This window comes from Chelonoidis abingdonii, chromosome 1 (genome assembly GCF_003597395.2).
Source record: "Chelonoidis abingdonii isolate Lonesome George chromosome 1, CheloAbing_2.0, whole genome shotgun sequence".
Classification (NCBI taxonomy): Eukaryota; Metazoa; Chordata; order Testudines; family Testudinidae; genus Chelonoidis; species Chelonoidis abingdonii.
The window spans coordinates 272,882,181-272,905,407 of record NC_133769.1 but is presented as its reverse complement, the minus strand read 5'-3'; the positions used below and the strand labels follow the sequence as shown (position 1 = coordinate 272,905,407).

Sequence of the window (23,227 nt, the reverse complement as noted above, 5' to 3'; positions counted from 1 at the left end):
CATTGCTGGTCTGGGGTTCTGGCTGCCAGACCCTTCCCAGCTGGGGTCCCGGCCGCAGGCCCCGCTCAGCCCCTGCTGGCCTAGGTGAACAGAACTCCAGACCAGCAGCGGGCTGAGCGGGACAGCAGAGTAAGATCAACATTTTAATTTAATTTTAAATGAAGCTTCTTAAACATTTTGAAAACCTTGTTTATTTTACAATACAACACTAGTTTAGTTATATAATATATAAACTTGTAGAGAGAGACCTTCTAAAAAACGTTAAAATGTATGACTGGCACGTGAAACCTTAAATTAGCTTGAATAAATGAAGACTTGGCACACCACTTCTGAAAGTTGCCGACCCCTTCTTTAGTCATTACTATCAGTTGCTCACTGTCATGGACTCAGTGGATCTGGTCTATGCCCCATCCTAAAACCAGTTCCCTAAGAGTGACCCCCTTAGTGTGCCAAGCCCCAAAGATTCACACACTTCCTCAGGGACAGGCCCATGACCTCAAAGACTCTGAAACTGGGCCTTTGGGCACCAGTGATCCCTGTCTACTCCTTCAGTACTCAATATCTCAGTGAGAATCTGAAGTGACACTAGGCAGCCTTTTCAAACAAGGTAACAATTTATTGCCACCTGAGAACATTGTTAGGTAAGCAGAGAGAGGCAAAGGTTGAGATCGAGATCGAGTTCAGATTGAGGCATGCTTCCTTAGAAGCCATTTTGGCCTCCTCTCTGTGTCCCTGGTTCCAGGTGTTTGTGTGCTGTGTCTCTGTGAGCTCAGCTCTTAACACAGATACTTGACACCTGTCCATTTTGTGCTCCTGGTTGGGTTTTTGGTTGTCTTCCCTGCAGAGAGGTTGGGAAAAGCCTCCTTCCTGTTGGCTGTCTGTTGCTATGTGTGAATGTCTTAGCTGTCTGGGGTTTCCATTGTCTCTTTGAATCTTCCGTGTACATGTGTAGACTTCAATAACTCTGTTTCCAAACAGGCTGCTCATCACTTCCCTTTGTACTCAGTGCAAAACTATGCAAAGCCCAGAGAGAAACTGAGGTGCACACAAGCATCATATAAATATTACCTAAATTCTCACATTCGTCATGCTCAATTTCTTGTTTACTAACTTAATAAAAGAGGGGAGAATATAGAAAAATTACTAGAGCAATTGTATGTGTTTATTTTCTTAGTTTTGCTTTTATCCAAAGTTCAGCCACTTTTGAACAAAACCATTTTTAATCATCAAAATGCTGCAGATTTTAAGGATTAGCAAGCAGAACTGGCTGAAGCACTCCCTGAAGATTTTTTATTTAAAAAAAAAGTCACGTTCCTGCTGTTCCTGAGCTTCTGTTGCTCATATTTACAATAAGCTTATATTGTTCAATGCCAGCCATCATTTTATTAAAACTGCTATAAGCAGACAGAGGAGATGCAGTTTTCTTCATAATTCAGAAAATATCAATAAAATATCAATTCTTATTTTATTAGACCACATCAATTCAGTGAATCGAGCCAGGTTTAACAGTGACTGACAAGGTTCCATAACACTGATCATACCATAGTCCATAAATTACAGAAGCTGATTTGTTTGGAACAGTGATAGTGATACAGCATAAAAGGTCAGAGTTTCTTTTTTTCTTAATACCAAGGGAGAGATCAAATTATTTTAAAGGAAACAATGATCCTTCTTCAGCTTGTGTGTAGCTCTTTTTAATTAAATCAGCTTTTATATAGGTTTATGGCAGAACGTGGAAATAAGTAACTACCTTTTTTGTTGCTCTTTTGGGAAACTAAAAATGTATGAATTTGTTAGATAATTTATTTATATTAAATGCTGTTGCGTTGTTTAACAGATGGCTTTCTCAAAGATGGACCATTGCTGCTGTTAGTATGTCTAGGAAGGTCTCTTAAGACAGACCTTGGTAGCCTAGCAAGGATGGTCTCTTGTACAGATTTCTCTGTATAATGGTAAACCTCCCTTCCGATTCTAGTCTACAGTTTTCTTAGAAGAAAGGCTTCCTCATGTTTGGCTGTGTCCTCTGGGAATACCAAGCTCCCACTCTTTTTTTTTTTAATTTTTTTTTTTTCTTTTTTTTCTTTTCCAGAAGTGTTTTCTCTCAGGTATAAATCATGTTTAATGCCTTTCAAAAGACCTCCTCTCCCTTCTGTTTGAGACAGTGCAAGAGATTTGATTGGGGTCTTGCTGTTCTTTGGCTCCCTGGTTTCCTTCAGCTTGTATACCTTTAAAAGGGTACACCAGTATACATGTACTGGTAGAAGTATACTGGCAAGCCCCCCAAAGGAGAGACAGATTAAACTGGCAAAAGAGTTACTTTGCTGCTACAGTGTAAAACCAGCCTCCCAACCCCATTCCCCAAACAAAATAATCTGTACTGACAAATGGACTTGTTTGCAGTTTTACTGTGTTTACACTAGGGATTTTGCGGGCATAGCTGTGTTAATCAGGGCGGGATCACACCCCAACTGACCTAGCTATTCCCACAAAACTTTTTAGTGTAGACCAGGCCTTAGTTGACTAGGTTCTATGGAGCAGGCCCTTAGTGCTTTTAGGTGAGAATAGAAACCAAGTCTCTCTGTGGATAGCAGACAGCCACACTGTGGTTGGTTTATTTTTTTAAAAACTGGAAAGAAAAATATATTCCAGCACTCTACTTCTCTTCTGAGCAGAGTAGAGACATTGAGTTAATAATTCAAGGTCCATGGTAAAACTTTTCCATACTGAAACTGCTATCATGGAATTGTGTTCATTAAATAGCCTCCTTTAACCTGGTCTGTTCGAGGAAAATACCACATTTCAAGTCTCCCTCACCCTCCTTTGGCAAAGAGAACCATCTCTTCACATTGCCAGCACTCCTAGGATTTGCACTTCCTCTGCTTTTATAGCTCTTGTAACAGATGTACGTGTGCCTTGTAACAAAATCACACAAGGACCTACATTACCCTCTTAAACACAGCCAGTTTCTAAATGCTCTGGGGAAATGAAATGCTTTCGTTTAACATTTATGGCTTATGGTAATTACTTTATCCTACATGTTCACCTCTCTCATCAGTGTACAGATTATAACTATTAGAGCTTTTTGGTTAATAAGAAATTTATTAGACAGGGAAGCTATGCAGGAAATATGAAACAGTTTTATGCTTATTCAGTTAGCTTTAACTATTACGTGAATTGCACTTGCGTCCAGCTTAGGAAATGAACAGCAGATCAAATGTGAGCTATTCATCAGTCTAAGGCTTTATTCTCTTCTCATGCCTGGAATTATTTGGCCATCACTGTTAACTATTCTCAATGAAAGTAGGGCATTTAAATATTCATAAATTGTCACAACAACCCAACTGGATCTTCTGGAATTATGAAAAGGGAAACTTTTTTTTTTTTTTTTTTTTAAATAACCCTGAAATGCAACAGTTACAATTCCCAACAGAAAATTTTCAGCAGAGGCTCGGTAAGCATTGATTTTAGTTGAAATAAAATTAGATTGTCCTTGTTGAAAGGCAGGAATTTTTAGTCATTTGTTTTAACGTATTAATATGTTTTTCAAAATGAAGAAAAACCTGAGTTCCGTAACCTGAGATGGCAGGCTGTTAAACAGCTAATGATCTTTATCAGAGCATTATCTCAAACAAAGTATAAAATGGGAATAAACTTGGAAGTACCAACAGCTTTGAACCTTTTCAGATTGGAGTGCCTGTTAAAGTGGTTGGCCAGAAGTGAAGACTGCAATTTTCCATTTCCTCCTACCTCCCCCATGCTGGTTGGATAAGTATATGGAGCATGTAGCCAGATAACTGCAACAGTATGCTGGGAGTACAGGCTCCTATCAGAGCTCACGCCACCATATTCCATCTTCAGAACAAGAATATAAAGGTTGTTTCCAGAGCAACTTTGGGTTGTGGTTGTATTATGAAGAGCAATGCGTTAATGGACTGGCCATTCAGTACCCCATGAGAATCAGTAATATTGGTAACAAAATCTCTCTCAAGCAGAGAAGAAAAGAACCCTTATCATGGAGCCTGTAGGTTTCAGCTGCAGCCTCCTTCATCCATTATTTTAGACTGAGTAGAAATCTGTTCACATAGACTGTGCCTTCATCAAAACAAGACAAAAATTATGCTACACAGTTATAACTTATTTAAACCAAGTCAACTTTTCCTCTTTCCATTCGTTTATAGTGGAGTACAGTTGTGTTACTGAGAATTTCACCATAACTGTCCTCTCCTCAAGAGTCCATTTCCCTCTTGTTCCAGAGATAGTCTAGTGTCAGTTTCTTACCTTGTTCTTCTTTGAGTGATTGCTCATATCCATTCAAGTTAGGTGTGCGCACGCCGCATGCACGTTCGTCGGAAGACTTTTACCCTAGCAACACTCGATGGGGTGGCTGGGGGCCCCCTGGAGTGGCGCCGCTATGGCACTGGTTATATACCCCAGCTGACCCAGCCACCTCTCAGCTCCTTCTTACCACCCGTGTCGGTCGTTGGAACAGTGGAGCGCAGCTCAGCTGACCTCTACTTCCCTAGCTACTCATAGTTTCTCATTCATTATTGTGTATATAGTTATAATCCTTATATATCTATATATATATCTATATATATCTATATATAGATATATATATAGTTAGTTTAGTAATAGTTAGAGGGGTTTGGGGATTAGCCTCTTCCCCGCACCCGGTGCTGGGGCCCATGCCCGGATCACTGGGTTTCAAACCGTGCTCGGCCTGCCACAAGCCGATGCCGACAGGAGATCCTCACGACTCCTGTTTGAAGTGCCTCGGGGAATCACACTTGACAGCTCAGTGCCCCATTTGCAAGGCTTTCAAGCCACTAACGAAAAAGGAGCGGGACATCAGACTTAAACAGCTCCTCATGGAGGCGGCCCTCACCTCCCACCCTCGGCACCGAGCGCTGGTCAGTCGGTGAGCAGAAGCGCCTCCTCGGCACCGGACTGCACCGGTACGGCCAAAGCCTGCCAGTACCTAAGTCGGCTCCACGCCGCTCCCTCTCTCCGAGGTTGAGGAGTGCCAAGGCTCCTGCTACTTCGGCGGCACCTGCACCGCAGCCAGAGAGTGCGCCTAAGTTGGATCGCCCAGCACCGACTAAGTCGGCACCGTCGATTCCGGTCCCACAAGGGCCGTCGAGTCCGGTGCCTGTTAGCTCCCCGGCATGTGCTGCAGTAGAGCTCACCGTACCGTCCATGCCGGAGATGTTCTCAGCGGCGAGGGACCTGATCACCTTGACAGACTCGGCACTGCCTCTACCCCCGGCACTGCCGGTGTGGGTAATACAATCCATAGGCAAACCGACCTTGATTAGACCACCCTCTGTCTGCACAGCGGAGTGGCACTGCTCATGATTGCGGTCCCGCAGACACTCCAGGTCCAAACGGGCGCTCCTGCTCCCGACGCCGCTCGCAGTCCCGGCACCGTTCCGCTGCACGGTACCGGTCAGACTTGCAGCACTGGTCAGTATCCCGTTCACCAGCTCACTACTCACGGAACCGCTCCAGATCTTGTCACCACTCCAGGCACCAGGCCTCCCGAAGTCATTCAAGATGCCAGGATTCGAGATCTCGATCGACCTCCAGGCACCAATCTGGTCACAGGTCCCGATCTCGCACCCAGTACCGATATGCTTCCTGGCACTGGTTCCTGATACGTAGTGGAGCGAGGTCCATTGGAACATCTGCCCAAGGCTTCTCCGCTCCTCCATGGCCATCCAGACACACTTCGGTGTCATCCCACGCGGACAGCTACTATGCCCAAGACTACGATTCGGATGCGCCCCGCCGGAGATTTCCAAGAAGCCCAGTCTCAGGACCCAGGACCTCACCAGTGGTCCTTTTGGACACCTTAGGCGTACCACCAGGCCCAAGGTGTTCCGTTAGTTTCAGCCTGCTCTGCTTCATCAGAGCACCGAGCACCAGAGGTCACAGTTAGCTGTCCTCCTCCACCTGGGACTGAAGAAGCGCTAGTCCACCCACCGGTTTCCCTGGTACCGCTGGTGCAGGAACCAGCGCAAGAGCAAGAGTCCATACAGGACCCGCTCATCCCCGGTATTTCCTCTTCTTCCTCTCCAGATGAGGCAATGACAGGAACTTCCTCCTCGGGGCTGTCTCCAATAGACCTAAGAGCCCATCAGGACCTCCTCGGGAGGATAGCGATCAACATGAACCTCCAGGTAGAGGAGGTCCCGGCGGTCAAGGACCCTGTAGTGAGCATCCTGTCGGTGGATACCCCCACTAGAGTGGCTTTGCCCTTCATCAGGACCATCCAAGCCAATGCCGACACCTTATGGCAGTCCCCAGCCTCCATCCCCCCTACGGCAAAGGGAGTTGAGTGTAAATACATGGTACCCGCTCAGGGGTACGAGTATCTGTATGTCCACCCTCCTCTCTGCTTGCTAGTTGTCCAATCAGTCAATGAGAGGGAACGCCATGGCCAACAGGCGCCAGCCCCAAAGTCAAAGGAGGCTAGGCGAATGGACCTCCTCGGCCGCAAGGTGTATTCAGCAGGCGCCCTACAGCTCCGAGTGGCAAATCAGCAGGCTCTACTGAGCCGATATAACTACAACACCTGGGTGGAAGTGGGTAGATTCACAGAACTACTCCCCTCGGACTCCCACCAGAAATTCGCTCCTTTCTTGGAGGAAGGGAGAAAGGTGGCCAGAACCTCCCTCCAGGCTTCACTAGATGCGTCCGACTCGACAGCCAGAACTCTGGCCTCCGGTATCATCATGAGAAGCATCTCATGGCTACAGGTTTCCAACCTCCCGCCGGAGCTACAATTATACCATCCAGGACTTAACCTTTTGATGGTAAGGGTCTGTTCTCGGAGAAGACTGACCCCAGGCTACGAAGCTTGAAAGACAATAGAGACATCTTTGGGCATGCATACACCTGTGACCCAACGCAGACCTTTCCACCCTCAGACTTACTGCCTGTATTTTGTGCCCAGACACAGGCAAGACTTTGGCAGACGGCGCGGACGGGGTGGGCGTAGACACCAGTCAGGACCCGAAGGGGGCCGAAACCACCAGCGGGACCAAAGTCTGCCTTTTGAAGGTACGCCGAAGGACGGAGTACCAGTTTCAGACCAGGATCCTTTTCCTCCCTTCTCCAACCGCCTCTCCTACTTCCTCCCGGCGTGGTCCTAATTGACCTCAGACCTCTGGGTCCTACGCACGGTGAAACAAGAATACCACCTCCAGTTTGTTTCAACCCCGCTTTCCCACCCTCCAACCCAGTCCCTCTTGAGGGACCTCTCTCACGAGTAGTTCCTTCTACAAGAGGTGCAGACGCTCCTCGCCATAGGAGCAATAGAGGAGGTACCAAAAGATGAAAAGGGCAAAGGATTTTACTCTCGTTACGTTCTGATCACCAAGTTGAAAGGAGGCCTCAAGCCTATCCTAAACCTGCGAGGCCTCAACAAGTTCATGATAAAGTTGAAGTTTCGTATGGTCTCCGTGGGGACCATTATCCCGCCCTTGGATCCTGGAGACTGGTATGCTGCCCTTGATATGAAGGACGCGTATCTTCACATCGCCATTTTTCCTCCGCACAGGAGGTATCTTCGCTTTGTAGCCAACCGTCAGCAATTTCAGTTTACAGTCCTTCCCTTTGGCCTCTCCACGGCCCCAAGGGTGTTTACAAAGTGTATGGCCGTAGTCGGCGCACACCTCCGCCAACATCGGCTACACGTATTCCCGTATCTAGACAACTGGCTCATCAGAGGGACCTCCGAGACACAAGTCACATAACATGTAGGCATTGTCACGGACCTATTCACAAGCTTAGTCCTGATGCTCATTATGGAGAAATCCTCACTGGTCCCCACACAAAAGCTAGACTTCATAGGAGCTACCCTGGACTCCAATCTCGCCAAGGCCTACTTACCTCAGCCGCGGTTCCAGGCAATGGCAACAATCATCCGAGGTCTACAGAACTTCCCGACGACCTCGGCTCGCACCTGTCTCGGTCTCCTAGGTCACATGGCTGCCTGCACATATGTGACCAAATATGCCAGGCTCCATCTTCGATCTCTCCAAACGTGGCTCAATTCGGTATACCGTCTGGGCAGGGACCCAATAGACACAATAGTCACCATTCCCCCGAGTACCCTACGCTCCCTTAACTGGTGGCTAACCCCCTCCCTGGTATGTGCAGGGCTACTGTTCCATCCACCCCAACCCTCACTGTCCCTGATAACAGACGCGTCATCTCTCAGATGGGGGGACTCACCTCGGACACCTTCGTACTCAGGGCCTCTGGTCATCACAGGAACTGGCACTTCACATAAATGTCTGAGAGCTGAGAGCAGTCCGCCTGGCATGCCAGACATTCCGACAGCATCTACATGGCCGTTGTGTCTCAGTGTTTACAGACACGCACAACGGCCATGTATTATATAAACAAACAGGGAGGGACTCTATCTTCCCCCCCTTGTCAGGAGACCATCCAACTCTGGGACTTCTGCATAGCCCACTCGATAGACCTGGTAGCGTCCTTTCTCCCAGAGGTTCGGAACCCCTCTGGCAGATCAACTGAGCAGATCCTTCCTTTGTCACGAATGGTTGATAAGGCCAGACGTTATTCATTCGGTCTTCCAGAAGTGGGGCTTTCCCCACATAGACCTATTCGCCTCTCGCACAAACAGGAAATGCCAAATGTTCTGCTCCTTCCAGGGTCTTTCACCAGGATCAATCTCGGACGCATTCCTAATGTCGTGGAAGCACCGACTGCTCTATGCCTTCCCACCGTTCACACCAGTTCACGAGGTCCTGATAAAACTCCACAGGGACAGAGCGCACCTAATCATGATTGTGCCAGCGTGGCCCAGAAAGCACTGGTACACCACACTACTCCACCTGTCCATAGCCAGCCCAATTACCCTACCACTCCACTCAGACCTCATAACGCAGGACCATGGCAGTCTCCGCCATCTAGACCTGCAGGCCCTTCACCTCAAGGCGTGGCTACTGCATGGCTAAACAAGTCGGAGTTACGCTGCTCCGCTCCGGTACAGCATATACTCCGGAGTAGCAGAAAGCCTTCCACTCGGTCAACATATCTGGCCAAGTGGAAACGTTTCTCTTGCTGATGTGAATCGCAGAATGCTACTCCCTCTGAGGTCTCGATCCCCCCTCTCTTGGACTACCTCTGGTCGCTTAAGCAGCAGGGCCTGGCATATCTTCTTTGAGGGTGCACTTGGCGGCCATCTCCACATTCCATCCAGGAGAGAGTGACCACTCCGTGTTTTCTCACCCTATAGTTACTAGATTTCATAAGGGCCTGGAGCACCTCTACCCCCAAGTACGCCACTCTGCCCCTACCTGGGACCTCAACCTAGTCCTCAGCAGGCTTATGCTTCCACCATTCAAGCCGTTGGCAACTTGCTCGCTGCTATACCTGTCCTGGAAGACAGTTTTTCTAGTAGCCATTACATCGGCCACACGAGTCTCCGAGCTTCGAGCGCTTATAGTGGACTCACCGTTTACTGTCTTTCACAAGGATAAGGTACAGTTGCGACCACATCCGGCATTCCTCCCTAAAGTGGTGTTGGCCTTCCATAACAATCAGGACATCTTCCTTCTGGTCTTCTTCCCAAAGCCTGATCCATCCTGATGGGAACAGCAGTTACACTCCTTAGATGTCCGTAGGGTGCTTGCTTTTTATATTGATTGGACGAAGCCATTCCTTAAATCCCCCCAACTCTTCATTGCAGTGGCTGACTGGATAAAGGGCCTACCTGTCTCCTCCGAGAGGATCTCCTCTTGGGTAACGGCATGCATCCACATGTGCTATGACTTGGCTCATGTTCCCTCGGGCCATCTCACTGCACATTCTACCAGAGCTCAGGCTTCATCAGCCGCCTTCCTGACCCATGTACCAATCCAGGAAATATGTTGCGCCGCTACCTGGTCCTCGGTCCACACCTTTGCTTCACACTATGCTCTGGTCCAACAATCTAGAGATGACGCAGCCTTTGGCTCAGCGGTTCTGCACTCTGCCAATCTCACTCCGACCCCACCGCCTAGGTAAGGCTTGGGAATCACCTAACTGGAACGGATATGAGCAATCACTCGAAGAAGAAAAGACGGTTACTCACCTTTGTAACTGTTGTTCTTCGAGATGTGTTGCTCATATCCATTACAAACCCACCCTCCTTCCCCACTGTCGGAGTAGCCGGCAAGAAGGAACTGAGAGGTGGCTGGGTCGGCTGGGGTATGTATCCAGTGCCATAGTGACACCACTTCAGGGGGCGCCCAGCCGACCCACCAAGTGTTGCTAGGGTAAAAGTCTGCTGACGAACGTGCACGCGGTGCGCGCACATCTAACTGGAATGGATATGAGCAACACCTCTCGAAGAACAACAGTTACAAAGGTGAATAACCGTCTTTTCCTAAGCTGATGTCCTGCTTCTTCACAATGGGTCCTCATTTTCTCCTTTTTCAATTAGAATATCCAGATAGTCCTTTTTCATCTCCCTTTGCATGTCCACGGTTAGGTTGTGTTTTTTTTTCTTCTATTCCTGGACCTCAGGTTCGTCAACTGTTGCACCACTGTGGAACCTGTCCTCCTGATCCTGCAATGACTGGGGACATAAGTGACACTGGGCATTACAATAACCTGTAAGAAATGATAGAAGTAGTAGCTATGGCAGCAGCTCATCCATACTTTGAACACCAAAAGTGACAGCTTTTGTTTAGTTTCAGATTCTAGTGCTTCCCCTTCTATAGTCCCTGCCCTTTCAGCTGCCGTTTTTCCTGGTCAGGGCGGAGATGCCTGGCTTTGTACTGTGCATGCCATCTTTCCAATTTACTTTTCCCCTGCCCCCACTCCACAACTGCTGTGCCTCTGCCAGCCCATAGGGTTCCATTCCCTGGTACTTTTCTAGTTTGGGAATTCTCTGGAAGAACTGGCTTGGCCCCAGTCTATGTAGCCATGTTTGGCACCAGACAAACAGATCTTGAGATCCTGGCAAAGTCTTCAGTATCTCCCATTCCAGCCATCAGCTGGAGTTTGCTATCCCTCACCAGAGACATTGCATTAAGCTTCTGCGCTATCCAGGAGCCAACTGGCTGTATAGAAGAGCAAGTACAGAGTTCAGACCATCAGGGCCTTGTCTGTGCTTCAAAAACAGGAACCCTCTTTTTTGTAGTACAGTAAAGACCTTACACACAGCTGAAAATTCTACAAATGATATGGACGACTTATAGTTTCCTGAAGGTGGGAGATGCCATCTGCATTAAATCTAGTCAGTTTAAAATTGATAAAAGTAGTACAACCACAATCGTGTTGGAGGGTTCATTACAACAACATGTTCCCTCTTTACCATAAAAGCAGCCTTAAAGGGACACTGTCAGTGTGCAAAGTTAAATATAAGTCAGAAGCATGATAAAGTTGACAGCTCACTTGTAAGATGCTGTCTCCGTTACAAATGGAACATGATTGGCATGTAGATAGGTAATGGTTAATTTCTCCTGGTGTGATTTATACAAGCAGTTTCATGTAAAATACCTGTAAATGTCCCCAACCTATAAAAACAGATTTTTGCAAGACTTGTGCATTGAAATTATTCTTAGTAAAGTCCAATTTTTGAATCAAATGTGATATATCAAAGACACTGTGTGTAAAAGAGAGCTTAATATGAGGACCTCAGCAAAACAATAAATAGCAAAAATAGCCTAAAGAGTTTTTCTTCAGAAAAGAAGCCCTTGACTGATAGAAATTGCACAAATGTGACAGCTACAGTACAAATAGCAAATGTTGGGTTATGATTCAGTGCCAACTTGCCTTTTGGTTTTCTGTTGGCAGATACAAATATTCGTACAGTGTGAAACTTTATAATGGAAAAGGGGGCAGCGGCAGGCGCACGTTTTTCCCATTCCTTTCACTACTACCTTCCCTTCTAACTTGCTGAGCAGTACCTCCACCCTCTCTCTCTCTCTCCTGTCTTCCCTCAGGTTCCTCATGCTTTCTCAGGTTCCTTACTCCCTTCCTCCATCCCAGATACATTGTACTTTTCTTATTGAATTTATTTTTAATACTCGAAGCAAAAAGTGTGGTAGAGAGAGTGAGTGAGTGAGTGTAGGGGACAGGGAGGAGCAGGAGGGATGAAGAATTTACGACAAATATTGGATAGTATTCCGTGGGCAGTTCGTCCTGCACAGAAGATGATCTGTTCTTAATACATTTTTCACATGCACTTCCTCATTATCTGGTATGAGTCTTCTGATTTATTCCTTCCCTTTTCCAGCCCCTTTTTAAAATCTTATCAGTTTTGTCTTGTCTCTGAATGCATCCATTTTTGTGTCCTACATTCAGAACTTTGTATAGCTCTTCATAATACTTGTAAAAAGTTATAGAAAGATCTTTGTTTTCTTACCAGCACATTTTGACAGAACAAAACAGGTAGTACCTGAAGCCACTTTAAATTCGATGGAAAATCTTCTTTTCACTTTTAACATTCATAAGACACGTTCTCAGCTGATGTAAATTAGCATAGCTCCACTGAAGTCACAGACACTAAGCTAATTTACACCATCAGAGGATCTGACCCAGTATGTCCACAGCTAAGTAGCTGATGTTCCCATATTCACCTTCAATCCTCTGAAGTCACAACATGGACTAACAAAAGTGAAAAATAAGGAATTTAATCAGTGCTATTTGGGAGAAATAAAAAGGATTATAACCTTTGTGTATGTGAAGGAATTATAGTATTACATTGAATCTTAAATGAGAAGAGTTCTCATAAGAAGTAAAAAGATGCTCACTTGACCTTTTATTCCAGTGCTAAATTCTCACTATTGCCAAAAAATATGTACAGGAAAATGTTTTAGGTTTTTAAATGTTCCTTAAGCACAGGAAAATTGACAAAGGAAACCATTTCCTACCAAAGCTAGTTAAGAATATTCAATCCCACAGGAAGACTTTGGGAAGCATTAATTGTCAGGATTCATGGTAAGACTAGTTGAGGTTCTCAATTTTCCTTGACAGGTTTAGTTGAAGTTCAGAGTTACCAGTTTAAGATGACCTATCACTTTCAAATCCTCTGAGGTAAAAAGCAACTCTGAGGTAAAAAGCTTTGGGTTTCTGTTCACTGGCAAGCAACTGTTTATGCAGCCATATGTCCTCTTTATAAACAGATGTCAGGCAGCACTGAATTTAAAAATCTGAAGTATTGTAAATCATGAATCAGTTTCAGCATTCTGCATATAGGGTTCACTAAACCCTGATGTAGATTCATATTTTTATATCCTATGGAAGAGATGCTGTATGTATGTGTGTCTGCTAAAGGCCACGGTAGCTGTTAAAAACCAACATTTTTAAGTAAGAAAAAAACAAATCACATTTTGTCAGACTTACTGGTTATGTCACAATATGTTTGTCTTAATTCTGAAAACTGCAAAAAGAAATGAGTGAAAGCATTGGTACTTGAGGAGTGCAGTCTCTGTGAAAAGTGAAAGGGATTCATGAGTGAAGCCTTTGTTTAAAATAAATAAATAAAACCCCATGGACTCATGCCAGATGTGAAATAAGTAGGACTTTAAACTTTTGTACCAGGCAAGCTGGACTGTCTCCATTAAAAAGGAGAGAAACAGGATTAAGAGCAATTAATCTTATTCTATTAACATAAACAGAACACAGTCATTGCATTTTCTTTATTTATCTCATGGAAGAGATTATACAATAACTTTAAACAGGTAAGTGCATTTCAGTGGAAAGGTCAACCTCTGCAGGACATTCCAGGTCTGTATCCCTTGCATTTCATTACAAAATAAATTGCATATCTCTGATTTAGCCAACCAGATAATTGTTGATGTGATGTAGGATTTCTTGGGAGATAATTCAACTATGATGCTTACAGGAAAAAACACTTGAGCAGGTAGAGGGTAGTATGTTAAAATTGCTAGTGCTAACTCCATGGTAATGCTACTTCTATAAGGCTAGGCCTACACTGGGAGGGAGGGGGGTCGACCTAAGATACACAACTTCAGCTGTGCAAACAGTGTAGCTGAAGTCGGTGTATGTTAGGTCAGTTTACCTGGTCGTGAGGATGGCGGCGAGTTTGCTGCTGCTCCCCCGTTGACTCTGCTTCTGCCTCTCGCCCCAGTGAAGTTCCGGAGTTGACGGCAGAGCGATCGGGGATCGATTTTTATCATGTCTACACTAGACGCGATAAATCGATCCCTGATAGATCAATCATTACTCGCCAATCAGTCCAGTAGTGTAGACATACCCTTACTATATGACTGCTATATACATTTAGCACTGTTATAGCATCATGGTATCCAAGTTGAAAGAGAGATGGGCACACTCCAAAGAGAAAGACCTCTTAAGGTGAGGAAATGGGTCAGAAAGTTTGACCTTGCCTCTTAGAAATTATTTAGTAATTAAACTAATATGCAATACAATTTCTTGCAATCTGTAAAATATGATTCTAAAAATAATTTTAAAAAGAAATAAAATGACTGACTGTAGGGGGATTTAGAACCTTTGTTAACGTACCTGACCTGAAAAATAAGGGCTTCCTTCTTTCTTGGTTGACTGTACATATTAAAATCTTTTGTTTTTCAGAGATTTTGCTATTGGGATGGATGTGTGAGGGATGAAGAAAACAGAGTTCTTAAGTCCTTCAGTTACCTTTGTAAAATTATACTGGGGAGCTTAAAGACTTAAAAATCTTTGTATTTTCCCCTTTTCTATTACTCTAGTTCCAGGTAATTCATTAAAAGAAATACAATGAAGTAAGGTTTCGTAGAACACAAAGTGAAAGTATAAGTAAAAAAATTATATACTTGTGCTTCGTCAGTGTCTGGAAACCCATACTAAATGAACTAACAAAATATGTGTTGGTGTGGTGCTACAATACCTTGAAAAGGACAAGCTGGTTCACATAAACTGCAACGTATTTTGAATTCTAGTGATAGAAATCTAAATTATAAAATGTAAACAATATTTCAATGAGGAAAAATACTGTAACAGAAGAAAATTTCAATTTGGGGTTCTGGTTACTCTGGCTGCACTCATTATTTTCCATGAGATAAATAACTTTTTCATCTGCCACGGAAGTCCTGTTGACTTTTGGCAGTTCACTAAGGGCTTGTCTACATGGGGGGATACATGAAGCGAAGTGAGTGCAAAATACCCCGCTTGTGAATTAAAGAGCGGTAGCTATTTCACACTACCTCCCCACGTGGACTATCTTATTCTGCACTATGTATGCCTTTGTGCACTGTAGCTTAATCTGTTTTTAATTTAACCCACACAAAGGCACTCATAGTGCAGAATAAGAGTGTTGAAACAGAGAACTAATGCAATTAGCTGTTCAACAATAGTGATTCTGCTCTAGTGATCCTTGGCTTTTTCCCTTGTGTAGACAAGACCTTAGCATCTCCATGCCTCAGGTCTGAAATAATACCACTTCCTTGCTGTTTAGGAATGTTGTGAGGATAAATATTTAACATGAGAAGTGCTCAGATATTACAGCCATATATATCTAAAATATTTTTTTCAACCATAGATTACTATAGTGTTATAAAGTAGTATACATGCATTAGTGTTGAACTACTATCTGTTGCCTTGCCTCATATGTCAGCAGTTGAGACTGATGCAGCTGGGCCTTCTGTCTGCTGGTTTGGGTACTTTTTTGTGATGGAGCCTTTTTGCTCTTTCTGAAACTGTTTGTCTTTGCGCAGCATATGGATGATGCCACGTTCAAGTTCTTTATAAACAGAATTGTTGTTTAAAGCGTGTCACAGAAAGGGACCGATTTAAATTCATGGGGTTGTAGTCACGCTGGTAAATAACATGCCTTCACTTACTGAATAGCTGGCAGAGCAGTAGGTGAAGAAGACCAATGGCTGCTGAATGGGAGGACAAGACTGCTCTGGTGACAGTTGGCCACTCCCTCTCCTGTGTTGAATGTGGTGAAGAGGGAAAGGAAAGAAGGATGGGGTCAGGGGATGACAAAAGCTGACATGAAGCTAAGGGAAAGCAAATGGGGAGGAAGATTGTGTAGAGAATGGATCTAGGATTGTATAAAATTTGCTAGGTTTCTAGAGCCAGAACTTTATATAGACCCTGCAGAATGAGGATATTGTGACCCAAGGATCTTTTGATACCCACTGCCAGAGGGTATAGGGGTCCAGTTCGCCAAAAGACTTAGCTTGGGAGCATAATGTAGTAAAATCTCATTCCGTGGGCAGGTTAGTGGAAAGGTAAGGGAGGTGTCAGTCCTTCAGCAAATCAAATGCTTGTGTGGGAAGACCAGCTGCTCACCACACTGCAAATGTTTGGCCATCAACCTGCCTTGTACAGAGGGTATGTGTGTGTGTGTGTGTTTGTATGGATGAGGATCAATGTGCCAACGTGTCTAGCAGTGGTGCCCTAGATAGAGACAACACTGATTATGGCTTTGATGAATAAATGTTTTCGGTTCTGCACCTCAAAGCTAACTTCCTTAGGATCACCAGAGATCAGTGTCTATTATCTAAGCAATGCATCCCTGTATTAAAATATAATTAAAGAACTGTTGCTTTTTAAACATTTTCTTGAACAAATATCTACATAATAGTTGTAGGTTTGTCATATTTGGTACTATTGTGTTTGTGAGAGGAAGGGCTTTTGAGTGATACCCAAATAGACCCTATTTCTGTCAACATCGTATTATCAAAATTTCCACAACCGGGGGACCGGAAGCTGGGGTACAGCGAATGTCCTGCTACACTGCAGAGGATGACACCATTGAAATTATGAGTCCATAGATTTTTATGAATCAGATGACACTTCTGGTACCTTTCTATCATTAACTTGCCTCTGGAATTACACATGCTCCCAGACTAAACATCATGTAAGGTCTCTAATGAAAGCCTGTGTCACACTGGTGGTCATAACCATTGTGAGGTGTATGTATGGAGAATATGTGAGGGGTTGTGTATATATACAAAAAATTTGTTCTTTACGTCTGTGGCTTAAGACAGGTTACGAAAAGGTAATCCACATGCTCTTGGCAGGCAGGGGGCAAGAGAGACTTCTCACTCTGGCTGGTCATGTGCAAACTGAGATTGTATCATTCCCAATGAACCCCCATTTACAGTCTGAGCAAAATGGTAATGAATATTATGGGAGCTGGAGGGAAAAAAACAGCAAGAGTTATCCTGTTTAGGTATAAGACAAGGAAATCTGAAACTATATCTGGGGTGCTGTTGAACCACCAGTTATTCCTTCAGCCCACGAGGACAATCTACCAGTAGGCTTGATCTAATGAGAAGGGCTCTTAACCAAATTGATGGAGAATGCTGGAGAACTTAGGGTAAGCTATCTTGTAGGAGATAGGGGAATGCCTTGTTAGTTTAGTCTCTAGAAAGTGGTGCTTTTTTTATATGTAGCCGTTTGTTTCCATTATTCTTACTCACTTTCACTTGAATCTGTTTGATGATAAACTTATTCTTGTTTTCACTTTGTGTATAAAAAATAAATGAATGCTGTGTGCTAAGTGGAGTGGTGATCCTGAGTTGAATCTAGCAAGGCAGGCTGCACTATTCCTTTAGGAGTAGTGATTCTGAGAGTTCTGTGACTATTCAGTGGAACGGGTGTTGGGTACTGCAGAGGGACACACTGAGGACTCAGGGGCTGATGTGTGCCTATTGCTAACCTGTACCAGAGAGAGCAAGGACTGCAAGGCAGTGCCTGTGTCACGCCAACAGACCCCGTCGTCGTCAGGCAGGATCAAACCTGGAATCTCTGGAGCTAAATGCATAAGACTCTACTACATAAGCTAAAAGCCACATGGCCCTTAGCTAAGGCTGAAGCAGAGTCATTAATCTGTAAGTGATCTCAGTGCCACTAGAAAGGACAGAACACCACACCCAAGAGGGTTACACTTTTGTTGCCAGAGGGTGGGGGTTTCAGGGAGCTTGACCCATGGTAGGCACAGAAGACTCGTTGATAAGGGCAGGTAGTAGTGAGGTGTCTCACAACATTGGGTACCCCAGGAAGTGTCCCAGATAAGAAAATGTTTTACAAGCATTAGTGAATTTAAAGCAGCACAACACCGCTCTGAGCCAGATGAGGAAACTGAGCCACAGAAAAGTGGTGGGTTTTTCCCCAGGGTCCTACTTGAAGTCAATGACAGAGTTGGAAAGGGAATCCAGACGTTCTGACTCCCATTTCCTATGTGTTAACCACAATGCAATCCTTCCTCTCCTCACTCCATTGCCTGTCCAGCATTGCTTTTATCATTTAGCATCACTGCTATTCCAAACTATTAGGAAAACAAAAATTGTGGCATTTGCAAGAGTTAACCATTGGTTCTTGTTCCTATTTACTGTATTGTTTCTTTTGATTTAGATTGGACAGAAGCCTTGTGCAGGATTTTCAGAGGCACATAAGAGAGCTAGTTGCCCAATTTCCATGATATTATAGTGCTTAACTCCTTTCAGGCTCCTTTGGAAATCTGACCCCTTATCTTTATATTGGTCTGTAAATGCCCAGCATTCTCTTGGTACTGTACAAATAATAAATAACCCCTTGATGGAATTATGACCCCATCATTCCCAAATGCCTCTTATTTTTATTTCATCTTTTATGAACCCATCTCTCTAGACTCTGGGGGTGTTTTTATCAACAAGAATGTAAGGTTTTCTATGAAGGGCAACAACAACACACCATCCATCAATCTAGTGTTCTACTATCTACTCCAACAGAGGTTTGACACACATCACTCGGTTGTGATCATCAGGGATCCTAGACGTTCGTTTGCCACAGAAAAACGCAGAACTTGTGTGTGTTTTTACAGAAAATCTTTAGTTTTTTTACATTTGTGAAAAAATAATATATATTAAGTATTAACTAAATTTTACTGAAAGTACCTGTGTCACTTATTCAGTGTGCATAACCTCCCTGTCTTGTGGTTGATTTTTGAATGCCCTTTAAATTTACATAACTAAATATACTTCAGTAAACTGTTTCCAGCATATAGGTTACTCTACAGTGTATAGGGAGTTGTGTTTTAATGCATCTCAAATTTCACTTCACACTCCAGACATGAGTGACTAAAGTTATGAAAAGAAGTCGAAAATTTTAAAAATCACCCTTAAAACCAGTGTTGCTGTGTTTGGCAGGGACAAATTTCATGTTGATAGTAATATGCTGTTCTGTACTGTATGTAGCAAGGCTGTGGGTTATGTTTTTGAAGTTAGAGAATTGTAGAAAACATAGAAAGTGCTAAACATAAACTGAATGAAAAGAAACAAAAACAAGAGGCTGAAACAGTAGGGCTATCAACAATAGTTAGTAAAGAAACAATGCTCTGTGACAGGATCATTCTAATAATTTTATTTTATTGTAATGATTGATGGCATTCAGGGGCTTCGAACTTGCTTAAAATTGTAAATATATCAGTAAAACATGGTGTCCAACTGACACCTATATATATTGTGACTAGGAAAACTAAAGCTCAGCATTTCATTTTAATCACAGAAAAATGTGGATTTGGTGTTTCTTGTTTTTTTTATTGATTTTTTTTTATCATGGAAAACGGCGATCCCAGATCATGAATCACCAAATGGGACTTCTTTCCCTCTCACACCCTCCTCAAACAAGTGCTTCAGTAAATAGTTGGATCTTGCACTGTGTCCTGAAGGTTGTCAAGTTCCAGCTCTAGAAGACTGATAAGGAGAACAAGTTCCAAGGCTGAGGACTAGAGCTGGTTGGGAATTTTTTGACTAAACATCTTTTTCAGAAAATGCAGATTTGTTGAAAGTGAATATTTTTGTGGGAAAGGGACAGATTTGAAACTTTTGTTGGTAACGTTTCTCAGGTGGAATTTCTGATCAAAATGAGAGAGCATTTATTTTGGAGTGAGTGTCTGTCTTCCCTGATGGTGCTGTTTCATTTTTAATGTAATTAAATATGCACTGGGCTGGAGAGAGCCTGATTCCATAGCCCAGTGGTTAGGGCGCTCACCAGGAAGGCAAGAGACCAAGATTCTAATCTCTCCTCCAATGAAAAATGGAACTTAAAGCACTCAGCTGGGCTGAGAGAGACCAGGGTTCAAGTCTCTGCTTCAAATTAGGCATTGTGAAATATTAATACCTGGGTCTCCCGTATTCGAGGTGAGTGCATATCCACCCGGCCTTTGAGTATTTTGGAATGCGGTGAGCCTCATTTTTTTGGGCGGGAGTGAGGGAATCGAAGAGTCTTGGGTTTGTCCCAATGTGCATTGGGAAAATGTTTGAAATCTCAAAAATATTTGTGGATGAGGAAAATCATTTCCTGTCCAGGTCTGCTGAGGGCCTGAGGGTATTATGCTGGGGCTTCATGAGGTGAATATGAGAGAGATACTTTGGATTATGTGATAAATACTTCTAATTGACTGAATCAGGGTCGTGTGACCTAAAATATTCAGCTTTATTGTCCTCTTATCTGACCAGATGTGTTCATTATCAAACTGTGGGCCTAAGTAGATATTGGCTGAGATAAGCTCATCTGACTGTCGGATACTTCCATCGTACCTTGGAGTATATGATCTAGATTCTAGTAGCTCATAAAAATGATCAGCTCTGATTGAAAAAATAAGTGCAAAAATACAACCTGTTATACTGATATGATCAATCTGGACCAACAGTTATAAATTAAACCTGTACCTAAAATGTGGCCTGCCTATGTGTTACATGGACCAACCAGAGTGGAGCACTTTATGTAGCAATAAAATTTTGCTCAGGCTGCTCTTCTGATTACTTATCTTCATCTTATGTAATGAGAGAAAATGATTAATCTTTTCTGAGCCAATTCAAATGTATCATTAAAGAGAAACTGACAACTTAAATCATCATCTGTTAAAAACAGATGTCCTTTCCTGTGTTATAACATGTCAGATGAAGGGAAATTACTTGGAAAAAGTCCAATTTGCTCTTCCCTATTTATGCTGTTTTTGTTTCCTTTTTGCATTTCTGTTAAATTCAGACAATAAGGGTTACTGAAATCAGCTTCACTCTTGTTTATTGCATATAGTCTTTCATTTTCAGATTCTCAGTGGCTGAGTTGCAAACACTGAAGGGGAATGTATATGTTTCAAAACAAGTTTGAATTTGTTTTAAATGCTTTTTTCCTCATTGAAAATACTTCTTCTAGTTATAAACATTTTTTAGATTCTGTGAAAGTAGTACTCGCACAAAGCTCATAGGTTTTGCATAACTTTGGTCATATTACTCTTAGTCAAACTGAAATATTTTCAAACAGGATAAAGTTAAGAGAAATTATGTGACATTGTTTGAAAACGTAACTTGAAGCTTGCATTAGTACATGCATTCTCCCATTAGTCTACTCTTTCCTTCTTTTTACAAACGATTTTATCGCTTTTTCTAGCTAGCCTTCTGCTAGTATGCCATCTTTTCAGAAAGGAGGGAGAATTCTGTTTGAGGAAGGCTTTATAGAGCGTTGTCACTTATCCAACAGCAGCCAAATACTTCATGGAAGTATATTAAGCGTCTGACAGGAGAAGGTAGCCAGCTGGCTGATGAAGCAGGATGTACTTATTTTTCCTCCTGACCAAAAAGGAGGAGCTGGTAAAGAGCCGTCTGAGTGTGCTGGGGTAGAGGGAAGACAAAGTCTTATAACATTATTTTTTCTTCAGTCTCAGTAGAGAAAATACAAAACATTATTCCCACACATTCCCAGCCTGCACAACCACCAACTGAGAAGTGTGCAAAGGGTATAATCTCAGTGTCATGTTTATTTAAACATAAAATGTCCTCCCAGTTTCTTTCAATCATAGATCTAATATTTCTCTAGCACCAGTTTTTAACCAGAGCGCACTCTCAGTAAAGTTTGGCCTCAAAGATTTTTTGAGAAATATATATCTCCACCTGCACAAACATTTAAGGTGGTAAATGTGTTCAATAACTTAATGAAAGAAAAGTGTGTAATTAAAAAGAAAGTTAATGCTATGCTTTAAAAAGGTGTTTTGAGGGGTGGGATTGATGGGGGGCCAGAGTTAACCTTGGTTTGATTGGTGCTTCTGGAACCTACCGCATGTAAGCAGTATTTATAATATAGATATTTGTCTGGTATTTCAGCTATTTCACAGATTTTTGAAACTGCTGATAGTGAAAAATATTGTATGCATATGTAAATTTCTTTCTATATTCTGTGTGGAATAGATGCAAAGTTGTTTTAGAAAATGTGGTCGGTAGACGGGGAGTTATTTGGTTATAGATGAATGGCTGAGTCCATGCCGGACATCAGGAAAGGAAGCAATGAGGGGAGTAGAAGAGGGTCTCTAGTCTGTGTAGGGGGTAGAAGGTATAAATTAGATGCTGTGGTGATTTGCATTATGTTATGGAATGGACTCTCCACCCCAGATTTTTCACAAGTGTTAAAATGATCAATTACAATAAATTCAGTTCTATATCTATTTGGGTTTGTGATAACCTAATTATACACATTTAAAGGTAATTGAAATAAATATGTGACCTCTTAAATTAAGCATATTATGGATTCAGATAAATAGAGCCATATTTATTTAAATTCATAGTCATACTAAACGTCCACGTACAAGGCTCAGTTACTTGGTGGTTAAATTTCTATCTGTGTCCCTAATTGAAACAATGTTCTAATCAGATTAGAGTAGAGGTTCTCAAACTGGGGGTCAGGACCCCTCAGGGGGTTGCGAGATTATTACATGAGGAGTTGCAAGCTGTTAGCCTCCAACCCCACTTTGCATCCAGCATTTATAATGGTGTTAAATATATAAAAAAGTGCTTTTAATTTATAAGGGGGGGGGTCACACTCAGAGGCTTGCTATTTGAAAGCGGTCATCAGTACAGAAGTTTTGAGAACTATTGGGTTAGAGGATGCTTCTGTAAATTTGTCCCTTGACATAGTTGTATTTGTAATGGAGAGAGGCCTCTTAGGAGTGGGGGAAAGACACTTTTAGGAAAAATACACGTAGCAGACTTCTATATCTAAGTAAAATGAGTGGTGGTCTTTGCTAATAATCAATTAGTCAAATGAATGTATTAAAAATAACTCAATAGGTTGTTGTACAGTCATCTCTAAGTGGATTAGTTAAGATCCTGGCTTGGGTTAAAAATTTAAAATGATTTTTGGTTACCTTATCCTTGTCCCCATAACATTACTACCATATGCTTTGGCACTGATGCAGTAAGGCAGGGGTTGACAACCTCTTGAAGCTGCTGTCGGCCGAACCTGCTGACGCGGCAGG

The 23,227-nt window shown here is 43.0% G+C and overlaps 1 protein-coding gene across 3 annotated transcripts in view; it reads left to right on the top strand.

Annotated features, from left to right (window-relative positions):
- The window catches only part of FARP1 (FERM, ARH/RhoGEF and pleckstrin domain protein 1), a 390,990-nt gene that overhangs the window by 65,691 nt on the left and 302,072 nt on the right, over positions 1-23,227 (top strand). The gene's annotated exons all lie outside the window — the stretch shown is intronic.